The sequence below is a fragment of the Temnothorax longispinosus genome, chromosome 3 (assembly GCF_030848805.1).
Source record: "Temnothorax longispinosus isolate EJ_2023e chromosome 3, Tlon_JGU_v1, whole genome shotgun sequence".
NCBI lineage: Eukaryota > Metazoa > Arthropoda > Insecta > Hymenoptera > Formicidae > Temnothorax > Temnothorax longispinosus.
In genome coordinates this window covers 21,175,065-21,197,968 of record NC_092360.1, presented here as the reverse complement: position 1 = coordinate 21,197,968, position 22,904 = coordinate 21,175,065, and the positions used below count along the sequence as shown (strand labels likewise).

Genomic DNA, 22,904 nt, shown 5'->3' with positions numbered 1-22,904 from the left:
GGATCTCCTCGAAAAATGGATATAAGAGAGAAACACCGAGAAAAAGATTAGGGATCTGCCGAGGAGGAGGAACAGATTAGACATTTTTTTTCTATTAAGGGATGTGACCCTTTAGGGTTAAGCTCAAGATATAACTCCACATTCTCAGCTTAGCTACGAAATTGTTTTTACGGTAATAGGATTTTGTAGCAATTACGCGAATATTTCCGGTCACGTTCGATCACATCATTGCGCGTATTTTTTTTACTGCTGAGAGATACAGAAAGAAGAGATTGAATACCATCTGGGCCGGTTGCCGTTAAAACCTTCGATTTATTCCGAAGATTCTGTCTTCCTGTTTCTTTATTCTGCTTAAGATTGAGAATTGTAAATCACGCATTTTGTGGGAAAAGTTCAGAGAAATCAATGCGAAGAAGCTGTTCGAGTACGGCACATTGTGTCTCGAAAAAATACGTGACACGATACTTCGACGCTGGCGAGAATCCGCGCAACTTCACGGTAGATTTAAATTCCTATCCCGCGAAAGATGCTACAGTGTTGCGGAATAGTCCGCCCGCCTACACATAGACGTTCTCGAACTGGGTCTCTCTTATAATAATTTTTCGGAGGAATGCGGTAATTATACGGTGTGCATGAAAACTCGCGAAAATTCCGACAGAACGTTGAAATGAAGTTTGCGGCGGTTGCACGTATAATAAAAATAATTTGTAGTAAATATAAGTATACTTTAACATTTTTTCAGGCGAAGAAGGGTTAAAAATGAAATTCACGAATTCGAGGTCGCTATACCTACTCGGTCGTTTTGCGCGCGAACGCGGGTTGTCCACGACTCTTTTCTCGGAGCGGATCCCCGAAAACAGCCCGCAGCAGTCCGCAGGTGCAATTAGATGCGGCAATAAGATAGCCATTAATAGCCACCGCGACGTCGCGTAATTATAGTGATCGTACGGAGTAGAGTCATAACCGCGCGCCGAAGCCGGTTCGTCGAAAAGTTACGCTGCCAGGGGGCGGCCAGGGGGAGCGCCGTATAAAAATCCGCACGCGGCACTATAATACATCGTCCGAAGTCGCAATTGTTTGCAAACGAAGATACGGTGTATACACACAATACGCTTGTGCATTTTTATTTTTATCATGAGATGTCTCAATGGAACATCAAACTTTTTTTTAAGGATTTTTTTGCACCCTATCTTGTGTAATATAGTGATCTCTGCGCACATGTGCTTCCCTTTTTCATATAATACATGTAAAAATATGCATTAACGTACTCCAACGCGATGGCATCCGTTCGACCTAACGAACTATACTTGGGCGCGCTCGACGAGCTGTTTTCCAGCTCGACAAACTCTGGAAATTCGTCGTTTCAACATCAAGCTATGAAAATCAAGCGCGAGCTTAAATTAGAACGTTTGCACGATCCTGCAAAACTCTGTTCATGATATGCGTGTGGAAGCGGCGGTGGTTGTGTTCGCCGGGAAATATCAAGCGATTTTTCGCGCGTAAAAGTTATATCGCCTCTTTATTTTTTTTCGTTGAAGTGGTCTCTCTTCGCGGAAGAGCCTCTGCTCTTTTGATCGGCCTTTCTATCTAAAGGTATTCCGCCGCGTCATATTATTTATTGTATGTACGAAAATTCTTTTCAAAGCTGAGAGTCTCGAAAGACTCTTCTCCATTTTCCGGCCGCCGTTATTGAATTCGCCCTTGTGCACTTCACGAGAAAACAGGCACACGCTCTGCCGAGCGTGTATGGAAAACGCACCAGCGGCGGCGTGTCTTCCATCTCGCGCGCGCTTGGGTTATCAAACATTCCGGGACGTCGACGAGCTCCGAATCCATTTTGCATCGCGTCTACTTCTCGATATAATCATTCTATTGTTTGAAGGGAAACGTTCTAAAATTATATAACAAAGTTACATCGTGCGATAATACGAAGAAGAAGTAATATCGAGAAATCGATGTTACACCGCGGACTGTAGCCGAGCGCGAGAGGACGACGCGCCGCGCGATAAATTTTTCAAAAACAGCCGCGCGCAAACCCGGAGAATCCTTTGCCGCTAGCCAGTCAAGTTTTCATAATTCCCGGCAGCTCTTCCTTCCGCGATAAATCCCGAAGAAGAGTCCCGGGCGCTCTCTCCGTGCCCGCTGAAAAGAATAGTCGTCCGCGAGGGGGTCGTTTCCTGTCCTCTCCGCGAAAAAGATAATGCTGCTTTAGCTCCGGAACACCCCGGCGGCCGCGTTGGGAGTGTTTCATTACTTTTTCGCGGCTCATTGTTCCAAAGCAGCGTGGAAAACGGCGTCCGGTGGTGCCCCGCTTTCTCTCATTCGGCGCGGCCGAACCGCTTACGTCTCTCTACGATATATAATTCAAAACCCCGAGTTTAATCCAGCCTTCTCGTAGGGAGGGCTGGTAGCCAACTGGACAAAGTTATTAGTCGCATCGACGCGCACGGCGAACTCACGATTCGCATTCAACGTCCGGGATTAGCCGCTTTGTATGCCGAATCTGGCTCCCGCTAACTCGGCGCGCGGCGTAACAATGAAATTTCGCTGGCGCTGAAGCTGGGAAAGCCGAAGGAATGCGGGGAATTGGGCTAATTCTCGAAGCGCGAAACCCGATGTGGGCTGCTACGTCAAAGTGGCACGACGCTACAAACTTATGCCGATCTCTAGAAAGAATTCTATTCTTCGATACGTCGCGACGTCGCGACACACGTATCTCCGAGACACGATTGATTCTTCCTCGGATTACCGCAATCTAGTTGAAAATATATATCCAAGCGTCATTTGCCCGCTTCCGATTGTTCCTTGATTGTGAGTTTAAATAGAGAGGTTCCGCTTTATCGCGGACACCAAGTTCCCCCGCAACGTCTCAAATTTGAGAAGGGCGGAATACGATCTTGCGCAGGCAATACGTCCCTCGGGCCGGCTGATTTGCATTTTTCCCGGCTGCACGTTTGCCAACGGGTAGGGAAGGGAAAGAGGGGGTGGAGGGCAGGTATTCCGATATCCTTCCAATTCGTTTCCAATGGAGGGATTGCAATAAGAGGAGTCGCCGTCGCTGCTTCCTCGAGTAAGCAAATCGTCGCGGTGCGCGACCGTGCTTTCGCTAGATCACGAGGCTAGCGTAAGACATACGGGAAGATGCGGGAAATGCATCCTTTAAAGGGCTACGGCGAGTTACTCTAATCGAATGTAAATGTTGCGGAAAACCGAAGCTCCTTATCCGGCTCGGAACCGCTTGAGAACGATATTACGGTCGCGGAACAATTTCGTCGACAAGTAAGAGGCAAATGTGCTGCGCATGTATATACGCAATTCAGAATCAGACTGCGAAATCGCGTTTTCTCGATCATTTTGTCAGGAATCATTTAACATATTGCATCTATCGTCGTGTATATTTTGCAGCGATCAAACATGGAGGAATACTTTGAAAGAGTATCTATCACATTCGACCTCTCTCATAGTATATACAATCTTTGGATAACTTTTACAAGAGGTTATCAAAGAAGGCATCTCCTTTGTGTTTCTACAAAAGACAGTATCGATGGCCTGTATTCTAAAGGCCTTATAATGCATCTGTTTTTTCTTTATCTTTTTCTTTCGTAGAATAATTCTCGTCATGATAATAGATGGAGATTCTTCCCCCAGGAATCTCACTGAATTAGCCGGGTTGCATTTGCTCGACGTGTCCTGCATCGCTGCTCTAATTCTCAGTCTGCCTTTTGCGCCATAGGCGTTGTTCTACAGTAAACATCATCCCATTGGAAACCACAAACATTTACTCCTACGGGATACCTACCTCGCGCCTCTCGTATACTCGTCGCCATTAGCCCCTTGTTTTTACAAGTTGCTTTGTATCTGTGGAACACTATTACGATAATGTTACGTTGAAAATTATTTTATTATTATTATTATACTCCTCGAGTTGAGGACGAGCGTGACCTAGTAGACAGCGCACTGGTCTATTGACAGCCAAAGATCCCGGGTTCGATTCCCGGTAGAGCTAGAAAAATTATATTCGCTCGTTCTCCTCTCGGAAGGCAATGGCAAGCCACCGAGAGTGTGTCTTGTCAAGAGAACTTCTCTAAAAAATATAGCCGTTCGGAATCGGCCTTAAACTGTAGGTCCCATATACAATGTGTATAATCCACGTGCGCAACACATGTATATGAAGAGAAGTCACCACGCTCGGACACAAGTAATGGGACAGAGGTTCCCCGAGTTGGATCTTTAAAATACACGAAAAAAGGATATTTTAAAAGAAATTTGAAACAAAAAATGTAATTGAAATATTTCTTTGTTTATACAAAATGTTGCACATAAACTTGGTTACAAAGGAATAAAGAGAAAATTAAATAACAAGCTTGAAAATATCTGTGGCAAACAATAGAATGGTACTCATTCATATCTGGCTTGAATAAAGAAAACTAATTATACATATGTGTTTGTGTTTACATGTATGTATGCATGTTATAAAATATGACATAGTGAAGCGAAAGAAAAACTACAGTGTTCTACTTTTACAATATACGGCTATATTTTTTACGCTCGTCAATCATTTTGATAGCATCATATTTTTACAACGAATGATATTTCCATCATTCCTCTGAGTTTATATGTTATATTTATAAATATTCTTTTTTTTTTACATATCTAACTGCGCACAATCCAAAGTGCATATGAAAAATATGAGAATTCGTGAACGGGCGCGGAGATTCTTAACAAACAACTGGAAATAGGCGCATAGACGCTTTCGGCGTCTAGCATCACGGTTTTATTTACGATGTTTTTAAGCTTCATATATCAATATTTTCATGGTATCTTTTGGTAGCTTTTGGTAGCTTTCTTTTTAATTTTTTAGCTTTATTTTCTTTTTCATATTAGCTTTTTTCTTCGTTTCTTTTTGACATTTAAAGATAATAAGCTATATATATCAGAATATGTGATATTTTCAACGAAAATATACATCAACCATAATTCCTTTGAAAAATTTGTTTTTTATATACTAATACTACACAGAGTTTCATTTTATACGATTTATTTTTCACGTAAGAAAGTTTATAACGACCCTATGTATGGCAGAGTAATAACAACAGATAATCTTATCAGCGGGCCGTGATCGAGTAAATATCGTCGGAGAAAAAGCGTTTATGATGTTGCTTACGGCTAGCCATCGGACATCACTTATCACGTTATGATCGTCCAAGTGGATTTAAGATGATTTATGCTCTTGAGCAAATTTATAAAAATATTACGTACCACTGGCAAAAATTAGTAGAAGTAGTAGAAGTAAAATTTACAGCTTCCGTTAAATATTAAAGCGTGTTCAACGTTAAAATACTAACCTCTTCTTGACACTTCTACTCTTTGATGGATCAATTGAGATCCGGAGCGCAATGAGGAAATCCTCATAGAGGAAAGGAATCTAATCGAGACGTTTAATTCCGTGGCACAGTAGAATCGTCAATACGTGTACGTGAACCGACTCTGACGAGTTAATGTCGTCTCGCAATCGATTCTGCTCCTCTGGGAAGATCCAAGACGCTTAATTGGAACCAGCGCTTCTTCGAGATAATCAGAGGTAGAGGGGTTTTGTGAGACAGATAGGAGTGAAAATCTCCGTTTTAAAGAGATCTCCGTAGCGCAGGGAAATTTATCTTTCTCTTGAAGTATATAAATAAAGACATTATTATTCATAGAGTTTCCAATCGCGTCGTGATACCGGAGAAATCCGGTTTAATACCTTCTGCCTTTTCATAGATTCCTTTCAAAACGAAGTTTTGCGGGACAAGGTGAGACCAAAGAGATCCTTACTACCGTTATATACATATCGCGATTCATCCGCCGTAACACTTCAGATATTCAATGTCCTCGCCTTTAGTTTTTATATCATGATAAAACTGTGAAAGCCGTGGAAGCGCGTTTCACCACGCTGTCCAAACGAACGTCGTTAATCTTTTGCAAGCTTGAGATGAAAAGTGCGACACGTAGTTTGGATTTTTTGACACTATTATACAGTAATTAGTTGTGCTATCAATTACAATACTAGATATGTAACCTAATGTATGTGTATTTATTGCATATTACAATTGTTCAAACTTGTTTGCGTGAAAAATGAGTCTGTATCTTTGTTACGTGAAATTACGGAAACCCACGCGATATGTAAAAAATCTCTTTTTTTTGCTGCTACCAATATCGAATTTTGGTATTTGAAATGTATTTGGTAGCGCAAGATCCAGTTATCCCATACGTTGGTTCCAATAAAGTAACTGGAGAACACACGGCCTGCAGGCGGCCGTTCTGTTAATTGAGAGATCGTGGAGCTGAATTCACGTTACCCACCGGAGAACCAACTAAATCAACCGAATCGATCGACACGAGAAGCGATGTTCGCGCCGAGTTTTTGCAGCTTCTCCTCGCAGGAGTCAGCATTTCACAGCGGGGCGGTGGAAGAGAGGAGAGAGGAGGAGAGAGAGAGAGAGAGAGAGAGAGAGAGAGAGAGAGAGAGAGACGTCGTCGTTTGGTGGATGCCCATTGTCCTGCGGGAGCATTTACATTACACCTGAAAATTGACTCGTGGTCGAAGTCACGATTTCGTTTCCACCTCGTGCTACCTGGGTCTTCTTTCTTCCAGCCAGAGCTCCGTTTCCGAGAGTGTCCTCGGATTCGTGGGGCTGCTGGAGGATCCAAAGAGAAAGGGACAAGTGGATGCGAGAGAAAGAGAGAGGCGAAGTAAAGGCGAGGAGAAGAAAGAAGAGATTCTTGTTCCGCGATATCGGGAGAGGGCCACGACCCTGCCGCCTATTTGTTATTGTAATCTGCATCACTATGGATGAGACACGGGTAATGGGATCTTGGGATTTACCGGGCGAACACGACGCGGAGGTGGGCGAAAGGTACCCTCTGTTCGGCACTTCGTGAACGGCACGCGAATGCTTTCGACCAGTGTTTGAGGTATCGCCGACCGCATTGTAACATTATATGCGTCGGAAAAGGAAATATTGAAATAATTTACGGTGTTTACGCAATGTCTGCTTTATATTGTTTAATATAATTTGCCTTTGAATTACTGATGTGCAGTTTCATAAATAAACGGAGTCGGTATATTGTTTGCAATAACGGTTTATGAGAACATTGAGAACATGACTCGTTGATAGAGATAGGACGTGTAACACAGAAATTGCAGTATTTCATCGAGTCGATGTTTAAATTTAGAGCCCCGCCGAGAAAAGAGAGTTTTGTACGTTCTAAAGGGAATACATCGTACGATCAATATTAATGCATAAATATTGTCGATATTTTTTCCTGCGGCTCTCTTTACACTTTTATATTAATTCTCGGCATATAAACATTATTCAAAGCGCGCGCGAAGTTTATAATTGCGACACACATAAGACATTTTATATTTTATATTTTTATATAATTTTAACGTTACATTAAATAATTTTGTTTTATATATTTCTTTGCTTACGATAATTTCCAGTTTTATTATTATAATAAAGAAGACGGATAAATATTTTGATCAATTCTTATCGATCAAAATATGTAGTTAGCATATTTAAATGATCCGCGATCAATGTTTTTAATTGGTATTTAAATTAAACTTTAATCCAAAATTTATTTTGGAAAGAACTCAATGTAAGTTGTATAAAATATTCCATGTGGCGTGAGCGATGAATCTCCGGAGGTACCGGCGCGTTGGTAGCGTCTTACGACAGACGGTGAAACTGCGCCCCTATTTCATTTCAATGGAACTTCTGTTATCATAAATCATGATTTATCACCATCGCGTATAGATTGTGCGCCATCAGCCAGTCATGTACGTAAACGTGGGTGTTCTCTGTGTGTTGGTTTTGCCCAGACTATACCAATGGTTGAACATTAGCTCGCCACTTGGAAATGGCCTTTCGTTGTCCAACCTTTCGAGACGTTTCCCAACGATTTCGCCGATCACGCGTTCCTGATCGCTATTCTCCAGCAATTGTATCGTAATGCTCGTTTGTAAAGAGTTTAGATTCAGCAAATTAAACATATTTTTTCCGTGCCAGCTTTTTTCATTATAACAAACATTTTTACCTTTGAACAACATTTTCCTTCATACCGCCTTTCGAGAGCAGATTGCGTTTGCGCATAATTATTGGATGTATATATAATATCCTACCGTCGTATGAATTATCTGATTGCATTAGCCAGGTACTCGTCCTACATTACCTTTATAGAGCCGCGGGCTTGGTTTAAAATCTTAAAAGCACCGGCAGGTATTTACGGGCAGGTATAGTCCGCTCCTGATAACGCGTTGAGCTAAAGCTACTCTCGCTTACGATCTACACGATGTACGCTATGGACGCTGTAGATACAAGCTTGTTCGCCATGTACACAAGAATCGATCGTATTATTGGCCGTCGGCCGTCGGTACGGTATATCAGGTTTTAGGAAAGCACGTTTTCTAAATATCGCACTACATAAATCGACGTCGGCAAAATTAATGCTATAATATCCTCGAAGAAGATAACAGATTATAATAACGGTAAATTCACGTATATATATTTTTATCGTCTGAATTCTGTCTCCGATGTGAAATCTTGGGATTGGCGACATTATTATAGATTTCTTGCAACACGCTGGAAGTAGAAAGATTATGTTTACAACGTTTGCTATATCGCAAGAACTCGATGCTTATGGTAGGAGATTGGTTGTTAGAGAAAATCCACTGCGAGACACGTTCGACGCGCGTTACAGTATGTAGATACAAACTCGTTAAGCGTGTACTCGGCCGTGATATCACCCGACCTAAGTTTCAGCATGTTACGCTCCAGCTACATAGAATTTAATAGTAGCAGCACGTTGTTTCGACAATCGTCGTAGTCCCGATATATAGTCCCGTAGACGGTCATCTAACGTCGTTTCTGGGATCATCGAGTGCTCTCTCCGTGAGAATCGTCCAAACTGGTAACAGCGCCCGTGAAAAAGGTATCAACGGTTTTCTCACCGAAAACTAAATGTTATGGAATTTTGTCACGCGTATATCTTTGCCAATGAGAATAAACGACACGGGCACGAGTCGATAGTCGCGCGAGTTTTGGTAAGAACGTCTGACGCGGCGCGGCGGCGCGTCGATACGGGCCTTTATGCGGAGGCGCATACTTTTTCAACGATCACCTTGCATAAATCAAGGGTAAAATCAATTTCGCGTTTTCCCCGGGGGCCGTGGCCCGTTATTCGGACGAGAGTGTGCGCGGAAGCGCGCAACCGAGCCGAGGTTAAGCTATACATGCCATTTCGCATCGCCGGCACCCCACATCAGCCGACGCATCAGCCGGCGGTATAAAGAGGCTATTTGCGTTGATGAACGCGGTGGCCCTGGGCCACGGCAAGATAGATCTCTTTCGCGTGATGTGTTTGTCGAACCCCCCCCCCTCCTCCCGTCATATACGTTCGGTCGCCACGGTTCTTTATGTGCCGCATACAGTGATACCGCAATACATAATACATAATGCGCGTCATAAATCTCAGATGTCCCATGATGCCTTATGTAATTATTATCACGCGAACATCGCGTGATCGTGTTTCGGTCTCTCGCTATTGTTTAACCCTCTCCGTACCGTCAATCACAAGCACCAGACGGATGCGGACACTTTAATGTGAGTGTCTCTCAAACCTGAGCGTAGGATTATGTTCTATTAGCATTATGCTAAGCGACGATACAACACGATGATATCTGACGCGGAGAAATATTCTTCATTTTTATATGTATATTTAATATTGACGGTATCAATAGAACATGTAATTTCCAGCAAATGTGTGTGTATGTGTTTTATAAATCTAACATATTTTATGTAAGAAAGTATTTTTATGACCGAAGAGAAAGATATTCACTTACATAATATTTTCTTAATTAAAAAATGCCATTTATTGCAATATATTGCAACAGTTATCGAGTGACAGAGGCGTCTAATTCTACCTCGTTATACGTGCCTGTATCATTTATGATTTATTTATCTGTCGCATCATGCATCATTACGATTTCCTCGGATGATTCCGCCGATATTCGTCATGCGTTTCTGACCAATGCCGCACAGCGCGTGACGCAAAGAGACATAAATTAGTATTGTGTCGCCGCGTATATGTACCATCAGCATGCGTTATCCGCGACGTACATGTGGCATCGAAATACGTCATAATTTAATCCCTAATCGGATAGCTGAGAGAGTACCATAAGTGATCGTGAGTGGCCACGAAATGGTTTTCGATCTTCCTTGTTACGGTTTAATCTAAAATCAATGCATCGTCCGCGTTCCGCGTTAGCTGTATACATTATCAGTTCCTCTGCCCGGGATATTTTCCTATTTTTATTAGTGATATTTCTCTTTTTACCAAACATGAAATGTTATGCAATGTTATGTGTGCGCGCGCGTGTGTGAGATTAACATGAAACGAAAGAATAAAATGCTAATAAATTATTTTCTTACTTTTAATATTTCACGAATCTAAAAGGTCAGAGTATACATTATACATACACATGAAATATCACATAAATTAATTAAAACAATCTCAAGTATATGGGGATCGGCCGGCAACATTAATTTGTTTATGCCACAGATGTAATTACAGAGACATTTCATAATCCAGAATGAGTCCCCTGAGGTGAGAGTATGATTCATGAAAGCAGGTCTGGGGTCGCAAAATGGTCCCCAAAACTAAAGTTTTCTCATCCTATTGAGTGTGTCCGGGAAACCACAAATATGAAATACTGCCAATCTTTCTCAGGTCATTCTTAACTGCGCGCCATTACACGCGAATGATATTCTTATGGCTCTTTTATTTTCACGCCGCAACTCGTGTTACTCTCTTGCCACACTTCTCCGCTGTTTACAAATTAATCATCGTGTTTGACGAGGATCATTAGTGGAAAATACTCTAATTGACAGTATAACGTGCTAAATAAATCCTTTCATTTTTCTTACATAATTGCTTTTTGGTTCGAAACTTGTGCAATTACTTGTGAATTAAAACATTCCATACGAATAACATTCGTAACATTATCCCAAGCAATATGTCACACGAACATATCTGAAATAAATCGATAAATTTAAAATTCTGAGAAAGTCACAAACGTTAAATTTCAATATAAATCATTATTTCATTATTTTTCTTTTTTTCTAATTGCGAGTGATATTTTTTCTTTTATTTTTACGCACTTCTGCCTACTTGACGTTTTCGCCAGTACCGTTGTCCTCTCAATCTCTGCGTTGGCTCAGCTCTGGATTAATTAACGCGCCGAAACGCGCAAAGGGTACATTTTAATTCCCCTCGTTTTAATTACGAGAAGGGCGTACGTAATTTGGACAAGGAGTAATACGCAGCTGCTTGAGGGGAAGTTTCGCCAAACATCCCTCGTTGGCGTGATTTCTTTGTCGATAGTTTCAACTGCTAAGATTTTCACTAGTTCGCTCTCTCGCGCGTTGTGTTTCGCGAAATACCCGTTTTAATCCCGACCTCAAGAAATGACACTTCGCGGAAGTTCCTCTATAAATTTCGGTTACGTGCTTAGGCCAACGTTTTACCTGGTAATCCCCGAAATATTTTCCGCCAGAGATACGACGTCAAAGTTATTTTTTGAGCCCACAGTTCACTGCCGTTGCCAAACCAGAAAAGAGTCGTCATGTCTCTTGATATACCGCACGCGACGCTTTAGTTTCTATAAGTCTGCTATTTCTAGGCTTGAAAGTTATTCCTGAGAACGACGCCCGATTGACTTGGAAAAGTTGCTCCATATTCTCATTTAAGACTCGTCATATAAATGCATTGAAATATTAGATTTGGTGTTTGGAGTGTTTTATTGCCAGTAATTCCAACATCAGGCATGTTACGCAATATAATAAAAATAATAATTTGTAACAAAAAAAATGTATAAGTAGAAAATACATTGTATATTTCTCTCCGATGAAACTTGGAGCATAACATAAAACGAGTAAAATAAATGTTGCTAAAAATTATGAAAACACGGAGACGTAATTTTCTTCACTTCGAACTCACCTCGCGCGACTGACCGCGACTTTTACACTCGCGTTGCGAGATTTCAAGGAGAAAGATGTACAAAATTTACGTTCAAATTACTCCCTTCATCGTTGAACGAGTGAGGTGCAAACAGCCGTAAAACTCCGACTATTCAATTACAGCCACGCTTGTGCCTTCAAGTCACCATTACCGCCGACCGGCGGCACCATTGTCGGCGAGTGGTAAATTTCGTTTCGCATCCCCAGCAGGGGCGAACGCGTTCGGAGTAAATGCAGCGCCGGGCGATGCAGAGAACGTCGTTTAAAACATCATTAAACAGGATGACGCTGAAAGGCGGTTCGTGGCACGGTCTCACGGTACGACACAGCAAGCGCCGCGGTGCACCGCGCCGCATCGCGTCGCCGCGGCCGTGAGTCATTCATTATCATTATCGGCCGATTCGCTAATTGATTTATTCGATTAAACGGGGATAATGACCGACCCCGCAGGATTTACAGTTGGCCGACTTTATCGTTTATTTATCATAGGGTATCCCGTTTCGCCGGATAACACGTCGGAAATATCCGCCGATTTGGTATCCGATGCGGAAGGGGACGCCGATCGGTTCGCTGCCGATGCGCGGTAGAATAATGTCGAGGATTAAATGTAGGATTAAGAGTTTCCCTAAGTGTAATAATGAATCCTGCGAATTCCACCATCGTGAGAGATTGGCTCGAGTTACTCTCTTAAGTTTCGGGAAAACTTAAGAGAGTATTAATCACTTGTTCAATTTAATATGTGTTATTTTAGAATAGACACTGCTCGTTATATGTTATATAAAATAAAGTAAAAATTCTTAACCCTTCGCAGAACAAGTGGGGCTTTCAAGACCTCATTCATATTTCTATTTCGAATTTTACGGAGATTTTACAGACTTATAAAAAAAACCTAAACAAGACTCAGGTATATATAACGGTATAAATAAATTCTTAACCCTAGACAGACTCACTGGGGTGTTACAGGACCCCACGCGAAATTCAAATTGAGCCCCTGCCTTAGGAAGATTAGTTTTCATACCGAAACCCTAACCATAATTCAGTTTAGTCATCCGGCAATCGACCTCTGTGATTCAGCGAGTGCGTTAGATCCGTGCAGCAGCTGTGACCGAAAATGAAAATCGTTTGGGGTATCGTGACACCCCAGTGAGTCATTTACGCTCGACATTTACCACAGTAAAGTATATTTCAGATTTTTTGTGAAAATCGGTAACGAAAAATTATATACTTTATAGCACTCCCCGGAAAATTCTACCCCTGTTTCATATATAATTGTTTAAGATTCGGTCAATTATTTCATTTTTGCTGTTCTTGCACAGCAACTGACTAAAACTTTGCAAAGTTTTTGTAGAGTTAATTTTACTGTTTCCATATACTTTTATAACTTTTGACTACCTTTCAAATAAATAATAATCGATAGAATCTGTTTTCTGTTTTACTTTCCATTTCTTGCGATTTTTCCCATCCGACAGTTTTTCGTCATTTTCTCTACTTCAGATGTTCAAAGAAATATGTTTTTGGAAATATTATACACGCGGTACAAGTTTGGGGTATCGTGACACCCCAATGAGTCATTCACGTATGAGAAAAATAAGTGAGTCTGTCTAGGGTTAAAGCCTTTGAAAGTATACTTGAATTTTTTTAGATTTTTTATGGCGCCATCATAGCTTGAAAATCTTAACTGGCCTAAAAGACCCACTTGTTCGACGAAAGCAGCAGAATTACACATATTCTGCGAAGGGTTAATACTATAGATTGCAATAGAGAACAATATATGATTAAGATGATATACCATTATACCCCATAAAGAAAGGCAACATTACATGACTAATGATATTTTGCTTATTTTGCGTATTATTATAGAAATTATGTCGTGGGAATTTAATATAATAGTTATTTATCTCGTATAAGAACTATATAATTTATACTGATATTTATTCGTATATGCTTAATTTATCTGCACTTTACGAAGTGAAAATCAGCTATGAAAATAAATTTAGATACTTCGGGAATAGAAAATGTCAATAATTTGAGATAGCATGGCTTCAAGCCAAATTTTACGTGAATCATGCATGAAAGTTTTCTCGAGGGGATATTGGTTTCTTTTTTTTTTTTTACAGAATCTCTCTTTACCGTTAATTTTTAATATATCTTACCGATGGTTATATAACTACTTACAATTAGTAAAATATTGATATATTAATGTGGCATCGCGTTTACATTTATTTAATAATTATTTAATCATCGACGATAATAATAATAAAGCTCGAATTATGCAGTTTGATTAATTTAATTATTACCTTTAAATTATATCAGAGATATTTACTCTAAAATTCTCAGAAACGTCTGAATTGGAAAACTTCTAAAGCTGACAAGTCCTCGTGACAAGTCATATAAATGTAATATATAAACGAAAATAAAATGCTACCCATCGTTTGTAACTTATTGCATAAAATTTTCTACTTTAATATTCGTTTAAGATATTGATATACTTTCAAAATTACGAATTCTTGCTCGAAATTGTGATCGCTCTGAAGACGATTCTCACATAGTTTAATTCAATAACCGCTTTTGCATCAGAAATATCCATCTAAATTATCCAAAAATTTTTCCCTTCGTCTGTTATTTTCTTAAGAAGTCAAGCCATGCTTTTATTTATTTCTTATATCCATATAAGAATCTGTCAGTGAAACGGAATTTGCAAGAGCTCGCAAGAAAATTGTAAATAATTCAAGAGACGGTGGCATCAAGCCAAATGGCCAGAGCTGCTCATCCCCCTATCTACTCGGTATTTTTTTTTCCTCGTGTCTTCATCCCCCGCCACTGCGCCGATCTTACAGCCCTCCATCAGAGATGGCCACCATCTTGGCTCTTTTCCACCTTGATGGTTTATTAATCTTTAATAGGTATAACTTCCAACACCAGAAGAGTTTTATATCTTCGAACATTTTACGCGGCGCTTTTCTTTTTCATTGAACCACCCCCGGCTGCTTTCACACCGCTACTCCTCCACCGCGTCCCTTTCTTCTTGAGTGGCATTTCCTACGGTCGACTCGGATATAAAATGATAAAATGATTTAACTATATATAGCCAGAATTCTTTTCAGTTCAGTCGTATTCCGCCTGAGATTTCTTTCTCGCAATTTAATCGATAGTTTTATCGAGCTAAATCTGTTCAGTAGAATGCCATTTAATTATTCTTTGAGGAAATAATTGAATGTATTATTTTTTAGCTTGTCAATTGAAATTGAGATTATTGACATCTAAATCTGATAATAGCATAAAAGAACATCACACACTTTAATATGCTGAACATTATCGAATAAGATATCATTCCGATGTAGCTATAGTTATAAAATTTTGATTATTATGTACCAACGACATTTTATCTCTTATATAGTAGGTATACCTTATACAGTATATACCTTAAGAAATATTTCGCTTAAAATGGTAATTTATTGATTTTGAAACTTTTGCTCAAAATAATTATGAAAAATTACACAGAAAGAACGGTTTTTCTGGAATATTTAAAAAATTAGCTAGATACAGATCTGAAAATAATTTTGTTGAAAGATTAAAATAATTAATAAGTCGCTAAAGTATGGTAATAATTCTGTAAACAATTTTGACATTTTGCGTATATCTAATAGCTAATTTCTTAGAATCTTCAGCAAAACCATATTCTTTCCGTGTATGCAAAACAGATCTTTTATGTTCCGGGCAGATTTTTTTCCGAATACTTTGATGTGTATGATCGATAAGTAGGCATTATTTTTTTAATAGCAAATTTACAACTGAGACAGAGGAGTTCAAGTGTCTCGCAATTGGCGTGCTTTCCGCTTTTATGCACTATGAAATATTTGCATGATTCCCCATGACGCGTCCTTTCTCATCGCTATTCGCATTCACGATACGCCTCCGGGGAATAATTTTCCGCGAAACCTACTAAACGCGTAAAACACCCTCGAAATTACCAAGCGTACTCACATTTACAAGTGTACATTAGGTTTACAAATAACGGGCTTTGAACCCGTTTTATACGTTCCATTTTTCTCCACCAACTTAGGTAATATTTACTCTTTTCTCTTATTGTTTCATTATTTCATTCTTGTTAATGAGTCTGAAGATACATCTGGAAGTATATTAAAATTTTTTAATTACGAAAATTGAATATTATTTTCAGCATTAATTATACATTTTTATTGTAATTATTATGATAAATAGAATCTGATAGCTTTTGTTTAAGTTTGTTAAATGATATCAAATACTTTTGCTAAATGTACGATATCAAATACGAGCGCTAATAAAATTTGTATAACTCTCTGATAAAAAATCTGCGGGAAAATGAAGCGAAGGGAATAACGGCAAGATGTTATCCCGAAGTTACTTTACTCTTAGCAACGGCTACGCCTTAATTTTTTTTTATGTGTATCAATCATCCCACTTAATTTCCCACGGGCATCGTGCCGCAGAATTAGCCAGTTCGGACTGTTCACGTGCGGAATTAAGTTCGTGGATTTTTCTGTACACGCGAGAAACCTACGTGACCGCGCGCTAGGATTTCTTTCGCCACGGGACGAAATGAAGAGATCCGCCTTGTTGGCGTTAATGCAAACAACGACCACGATCTGCGGAATTGCTAGAGAAATCTCTTGTACATTTTACAGTAGTAGAATGATATCTCGGAACAAAATATTTCTCTTTTGGCGTCGTCGCGCGATTCGCTGAAATTATACATCTAATTTTGTACACGATTGCATTGTTTCGTGAATCAAAGAAGGTAATTAAGCTAGTAATTAACTTGTATTACTAATTCATATTTCATATCAATTTTAGTTTATCATCTGCAGCAACATTACATATACAGAATATTAATTTTACGCTTTTATCTTTCAAAATTACGTATGATAGAATTGTATCAAGATATGGCATAGTATAACACGTTATAAAATGCAGGGACTATTGGATTAAAATTTAACGTCGCGATTTCCGATGAGGCCAACGCTTTCAGAACGAACAACGCAATTTCACGCATGTACAACTCGACATCGTGCTTACGGCGAATTATCCTACCCAATGCGTGCGCGTACCGATAACATAAGCGCAATCGCAACGTGACGCCAACGATGTAGCCGAAATCCCGCACTGTCACACTGGGGACGAAGCAGCGCGAAAGATATTCGACCGTGTTCGCGTGTCCCACGGGGGAACCCGTCATAATTTCGTTAAGTGCGCTCGGGCCAACCTAACTCCGGTGAACGTATTTATCGAACCCGCTCACGTTTATATCGGTTATTAATATGGCTCTCGGCGCACCTCTTATGGCCCTGTATATTATGGTCGTTAATATACTTCATTCGAGCCACGCGTAACCGTCCACTTTACGCTCACTTATGCTGCACGAATGCGCATACGTAAATTAATGGGAAACGGTCAAATGAAAATTCCTTTGGGCTTCGCAACAATGATTACCGCAATGTGTCGCAATGATCAGCGCTTCGATATAAATTGAAGTTCCATGACAGTTTGCCCGCGCTGGAACAAGTAGCATCTTTTGCTTTAAAAAAAAACTAAACTGAACAACAGATAAACTATCAAAATTTCGTGCAGCTGATTAAGAAAGAGTTGAATCAAGAGATTTCTTGAATTTATCTTCCGGATTAGAGAGCTTTCCTTTTTCACGAAGCTCAGGCGTTTTATTCTCAGCCAATTAAAACGCTACGCCGATAATTTAAGCGAAGATATCTTCTCCGTCTTTCCTTCATACAAAAGCGCATGGCTTTCTTAAGAGAACGGGGAAAAGACCGTTCTAATCCACACCATGAATTATCTCCTTATTTCGTTACTTTCTTGATGACCTTCTAAATTCTTCACCGCCCCTTCGTCTGTACGAGGGAAGCTTTGTCCCGGGTGACCCTGCAACGGCGTTTACTTTCGCGCGCCTCCGTTTTTGGAGGTGTAAGTTAAGGTTTTTAGCGGGTACTTCGCGTTTCTTCGCCGACATAAATTATGTCGCAGATAAGAATTAATTAAGCTAATTAATTGCTAGAACACACTGTCTTTTTTGCTCTAAGGAGAGATTTATTTCAACGATAATCGTCTGCCTTATCAGATAATTCTCACAAGGCAAATCAATTCAAATTAACACGTATACGTTTACTGTACTTTATGACAGCTATGATATAGTCTTCCTTTGTCATTTAATTAAAGAACCTATCGGAGCTATTAATTCTAGCAAAATGAGAAGTGCTTTTGGAACTATATGGATGATGTTATATAAATGTGTCGCGTGCATAGCGTCCGCGGGAATTACTTCCAGAAACGTGACCGATTAAATGAGATTTATAAATGTGGCGGTTGACAGGCGGTGAGCTTCATTACGTCCGAACAATTGAAAATTGCACGCTTTCGCGGCCACGCAATGTGGTACTTGTTTTCCCAAATAATGCTATTAACTACGCCGACGTAGAGGTGATGGCCGCAGGTGCATGTGTATGCCAACAAACAGGAAATCGTGATGCAGCCGCATACCATACTGTGTATACCAATTTCAGTTCGAAATTTCATTTTACTCAATATCGTCGATGTAGTGTTGAATTATAAATTAAAAGGAGGCAAAATATCGACGAGGAAATTCTTTTAATTTGTTAATTTGTTGTATTATCAAATTTTTTAAAAATTGTGTTTATTAAAATTAATTATATTAAAATAGCACTCTATATTGATCTGAATGGACAACTTTATTTTTCATTATTTATATTACTTAATTAACTATTAGCAGTATAACACTAATAAGAAAATTATAATAATATGAGGAATAACGAAAAAATGTTTATTTACTGTAAAAAAGTATCTCTCATGGCTTTTTAATATCTTAATCTATATGTACATATCTCAAAAGTAAAACTTTAATTAAAGATTCGACTTTAATTAGTTTTTAAAAATAAAATATTGCACCTTTTTCGTAATGTTTTCTATTTTATTTATGTGTCCAATTAACACATTGTTAACTTTGAAAATTAGACTTGCACATAATTCATATACATTCTCAATACGCAGTTCTATTCGGTGCAAATCCGCGCTCGTCTAATTATAATTCCGGTCCTTAATTTAATGTCGTAAATTGAATTTGGTACCAACGAAATGGACAAAGTTCGGCGAACCGTTTAATAGTTTTGAAGTGCGGCCCTCGATTTTAATGGGCTCGCCGCCGTTCGGCAATTCCATTTTAGTAGAGATATTTCGCGTGCATTTGCTCACAGCAAAATCCACTTCCGTCGCCGTATCTTGCAACATATTTGTATAAAATGCGTGGGAATTATATATAGAATTACAATATCAATTTTTATGAGATTAATTGTGAGTAAGTGGTGCATCTAAAGCAATATGTCGAAATAGATGTCACTATTTCATCCGCATTTTTAATTACAATGTAATTTATGTGTAATGCAATGGCGAAATTATATGTGCACTTATCTCTCGCTTTTATCTTAATTTTAATTAAAGTCTCCGCTGCGATTTATCTTTATTGTACATTGTTTGAAAACTTCATTTCCTTTGGCGGACTTTATGAAAATCTTTCTCCACGGTGTCCCAGTGATATTATGTTAATAGCGATAACTTTTTAATAATGAAAGTCGACTAATACGTGAAAAGTCACTCGAGCATCGTGTCATGCAGTACCACGACGGCACGACGCGCGACGTTTCAAGTGCGACATTACTCATGGCCTTTCATATTATTACCGCCACGGGATTCGCCTACCTCACACAGAGGTAGTCGTCGCCGCTATACAGAGGCTCCGGAGCAGGGATGATTCGTCGATAACGCCGCTGAAAAATGATCTTACCTGCGTTGCCGGAACCCGACCGTATCTCGAAGCTATTTTCGGATGACCGATGACACCGGTCTCTCTTGATGATGTCAATTCGATGTCGCTCAGCTGCTCGACGCGGGATACAAAGTAAGCGATCTGTGTTGCGTTGGGGGATAATAAATCGGACAATGTGTTAAGAAAATATCTGTCGATATTACATTTATACAATTTGATTTATTTTTGTCATCGATGTTTACGAAACAGCGCTAAACTGATGGCTAGCGGAATAGAGTCGAAATAATAAATATATATGTATTTTTTAAATTTAGCTATCTTTTCAAAAGTTAAGCGTACAGGGAGCCATTATTATTCGAGAAATTCGAATCTCTTTCAATACGCGTTCGAAAATCTCAGTCTGATTACAGGACTCGTTAAATTGTAGATGCGGATCAATGAACTTAATATCTCATAAGTTAGTACCTGCACGCGGTGGCCTAGGAGATTTTGAACCCACCAACCCCTACATGAACAAGGAGTTCCCATCGGACGACCGCGCGTTCATACATATTTATGGAGATTTATCGTATGCACGCAAAGCTGGTACCGCGACACTCTTTTTTTTGGCGTTCTGCCATTATCAGCCGTTCCGCCTCATCGAATTTTATTTCCGAGTTCGGCGACCATAAATACCGGAATGGTCACGGCTCGCCGTTAAAAGATGCCGGAGAACCCGGCGAACCTGGAGGAACGGCGTTCGCCGATCGTCGTCTTCCACAGGGGGGTTATCGGGAAAGAAGTCGTTGACCGTGCGAACCGATTTCGAGTTTACGAGTTGGTCGGATAGTCCATAAAGAATACTTGGCTTTCCGGTAAATCTTATTCCGCGCTCTTATTCAATAAAATGGAGGAAGAAAGAACTGCGACTGTTCGTCATCGTGATAAACATTCGCAACCATCTGTTACGCATTGCGGATATATTTCACCGCGGCTAGCTCTCATTGCGTTAAATTAAATTTCCTAAACGGTTTCTGAAAAACGCGGCGCTATAAATAAAAGATACTGATTTTCTACGTATATATTAAAAAGTACGTGTGTATATTAAAGAAATTCATTTAGAGAAATGTATCGCAACCCGAAAAGAATACTGTCACAACTAAAAAAAATCTCGATTTTGAGTTAAATCCGTAAAAAGTATGCCTAAAATGTTATCTACGTGCTATATAATAGTTTCACAAATCTATATGCGAAATCCGCTGCATGGGACAGAGGTGTCATTATTCTTTTAAACCGGTTATATGTTGCAGTTTTCTATAGATGAATAGTGTTATGAGTAAATTGACAAGTGAAGCAGGCCTCTTCAAGAAACAGTATAAGTTTTATATTATAACAAAATATCGTAATTGTAATTGCGTTAGTTATCTCTTTGTTTTTTTCTCTTTTCTGAAAATTGTGAATTTTTGAGTTGTGACAGTATATTCTTCTCGGGGTGCGATATGTCCGCAACTCTATCGAATTGTTTTTACAATACCATTCCACTGTTTTGTGAAAATTAGCTTTAGATCATCTAGATCAAAAACTAATATTGAACCTGGTTACAATTGATAATTGCAAACAGTAATAACAGACGTTTGTAAACACTAACTTTTAAAATACATGTAGTTATTGATTGCGATATTTTAAGAAGCAGCTTCACTCGGATATCAGTTTCACGTCGACGTTTTTTGATTTTTTTAAATGAAAAGAACACTGTTGGAAAATTTTTGTAGGTTTGTTAAAAAAGGTCCTTGTTAAAATTTTTGTGTAAAATAATCAACACATACATGTGTAGATTTAACATATGCCTGCTATGTGAGCTGCTATGTTAATTGAACTAAACAAATTTAAAATGTAAAATTTTTGAATGTATTTATTAAATGTGTTAAAATTTACAAAAAAAGAGTTTTGTTTTTCCTCTATAACAGAAGTGGAAATAAAAATTTTAAAAAAAGAATGTGGATTTGATCTTACAATCTTAACTTTAACATAAAAGTTATGGTAATTGTACACATAATTAACTTCAAATTACGATTAGAATTACATTTCTTTTCTGTTGAAATATTTTAATATAGTATCGGTGTTACCATTTAACACATCCATATTATGTTAAATTAACACAAAAATTTGAGTGGATCATTTGGGACATGCGATTTATGTTATATTTAACACAAATTTTCCAACAGTGAAGATTATGACATTTTTATGTACTTTTCATTCGGCAAATTAATATCTTCAGAGGGGAGAATAATGTTAATGTGCGTTTTAACTGACATAACGAACACCGTCAACATTTGGAAATGATTGCGTTGCACTTTACCATACCGCGGCGTATAGAGCGCTGTAATTTTATGTAAAATCAGCATCGCATTTAATGTTACCGTGCGCGTTAATTAACGAAGGTGACGTGTTACGTGAGCTATATTCCGATTTAATAATCTCACGGGTAATAGTTAACGAGCGATACGGATCGCGACTTTCCGTGCCGGGATTGAACGTTCCCGTTGGCGACGATGGTGGCGGCCGCCGCGCCGCGCCGCACCGTTCCTCGTTACGGAGCACGCGTGTCGCGTGACTTGACGGCCGTGACGAAACAACGGCCGAACGACCCAGGTCGTAACGGCACGCATCTCGTGCGAACCGAGGAAACAATTAGTGTCAACGCAAATTCAATTATCAGCCGGATTCGCCAGGTTTTTGCCGCCGGAAGCATTATCGAGATTTGCATTTCGCGTTAACAAAGATTACGTGAAAAAGAAGTGAATTTAATTTATGAACCTTATGAAGAGAAGTTGTGCCAAGGACACATTCGCGTGACGTCATGTTATCGACACCAAAGTGTTTTCCGTAACGCGGTATACCCTTGGTTTCCGTGCACGCGTTGCCACGCGTTATAACGCGCGTTATTAATATTATTTAATGACATTATGTAACCTATTGATTAATTTGACAGGCTGTTATATATGTGTAATAACGTGCCGAAATTTAACTGAAATTAGCCG

General features: G+C 39.3%; 1 protein-coding gene and 1 long non-coding RNA gene across 2 annotated transcripts in view; both read left to right on the top strand.

Annotated features, from left to right (window-relative positions):
- The window catches only part of LOC139810478 (uncharacterized), a 352,879-nt gene that overhangs the window by 167,527 nt on the left and 162,448 nt on the right, over positions 1–22,904 (top strand). The window lies entirely within an intron of this gene.
- Positions 19,313–22,904, top strand: part of LOC139810483 (uncharacterized) — a 39,274-nt gene continuing 35,682 nt past the window's right edge. Inside the window, exon 1 of the long non-coding RNA XR_011731400.1 lies at positions 19,313–20,016. This is a non-coding gene — a long non-coding RNA (uncharacterized lncRNA). The remainder of the gene's footprint in view (positions 20,017–22,904) is intronic.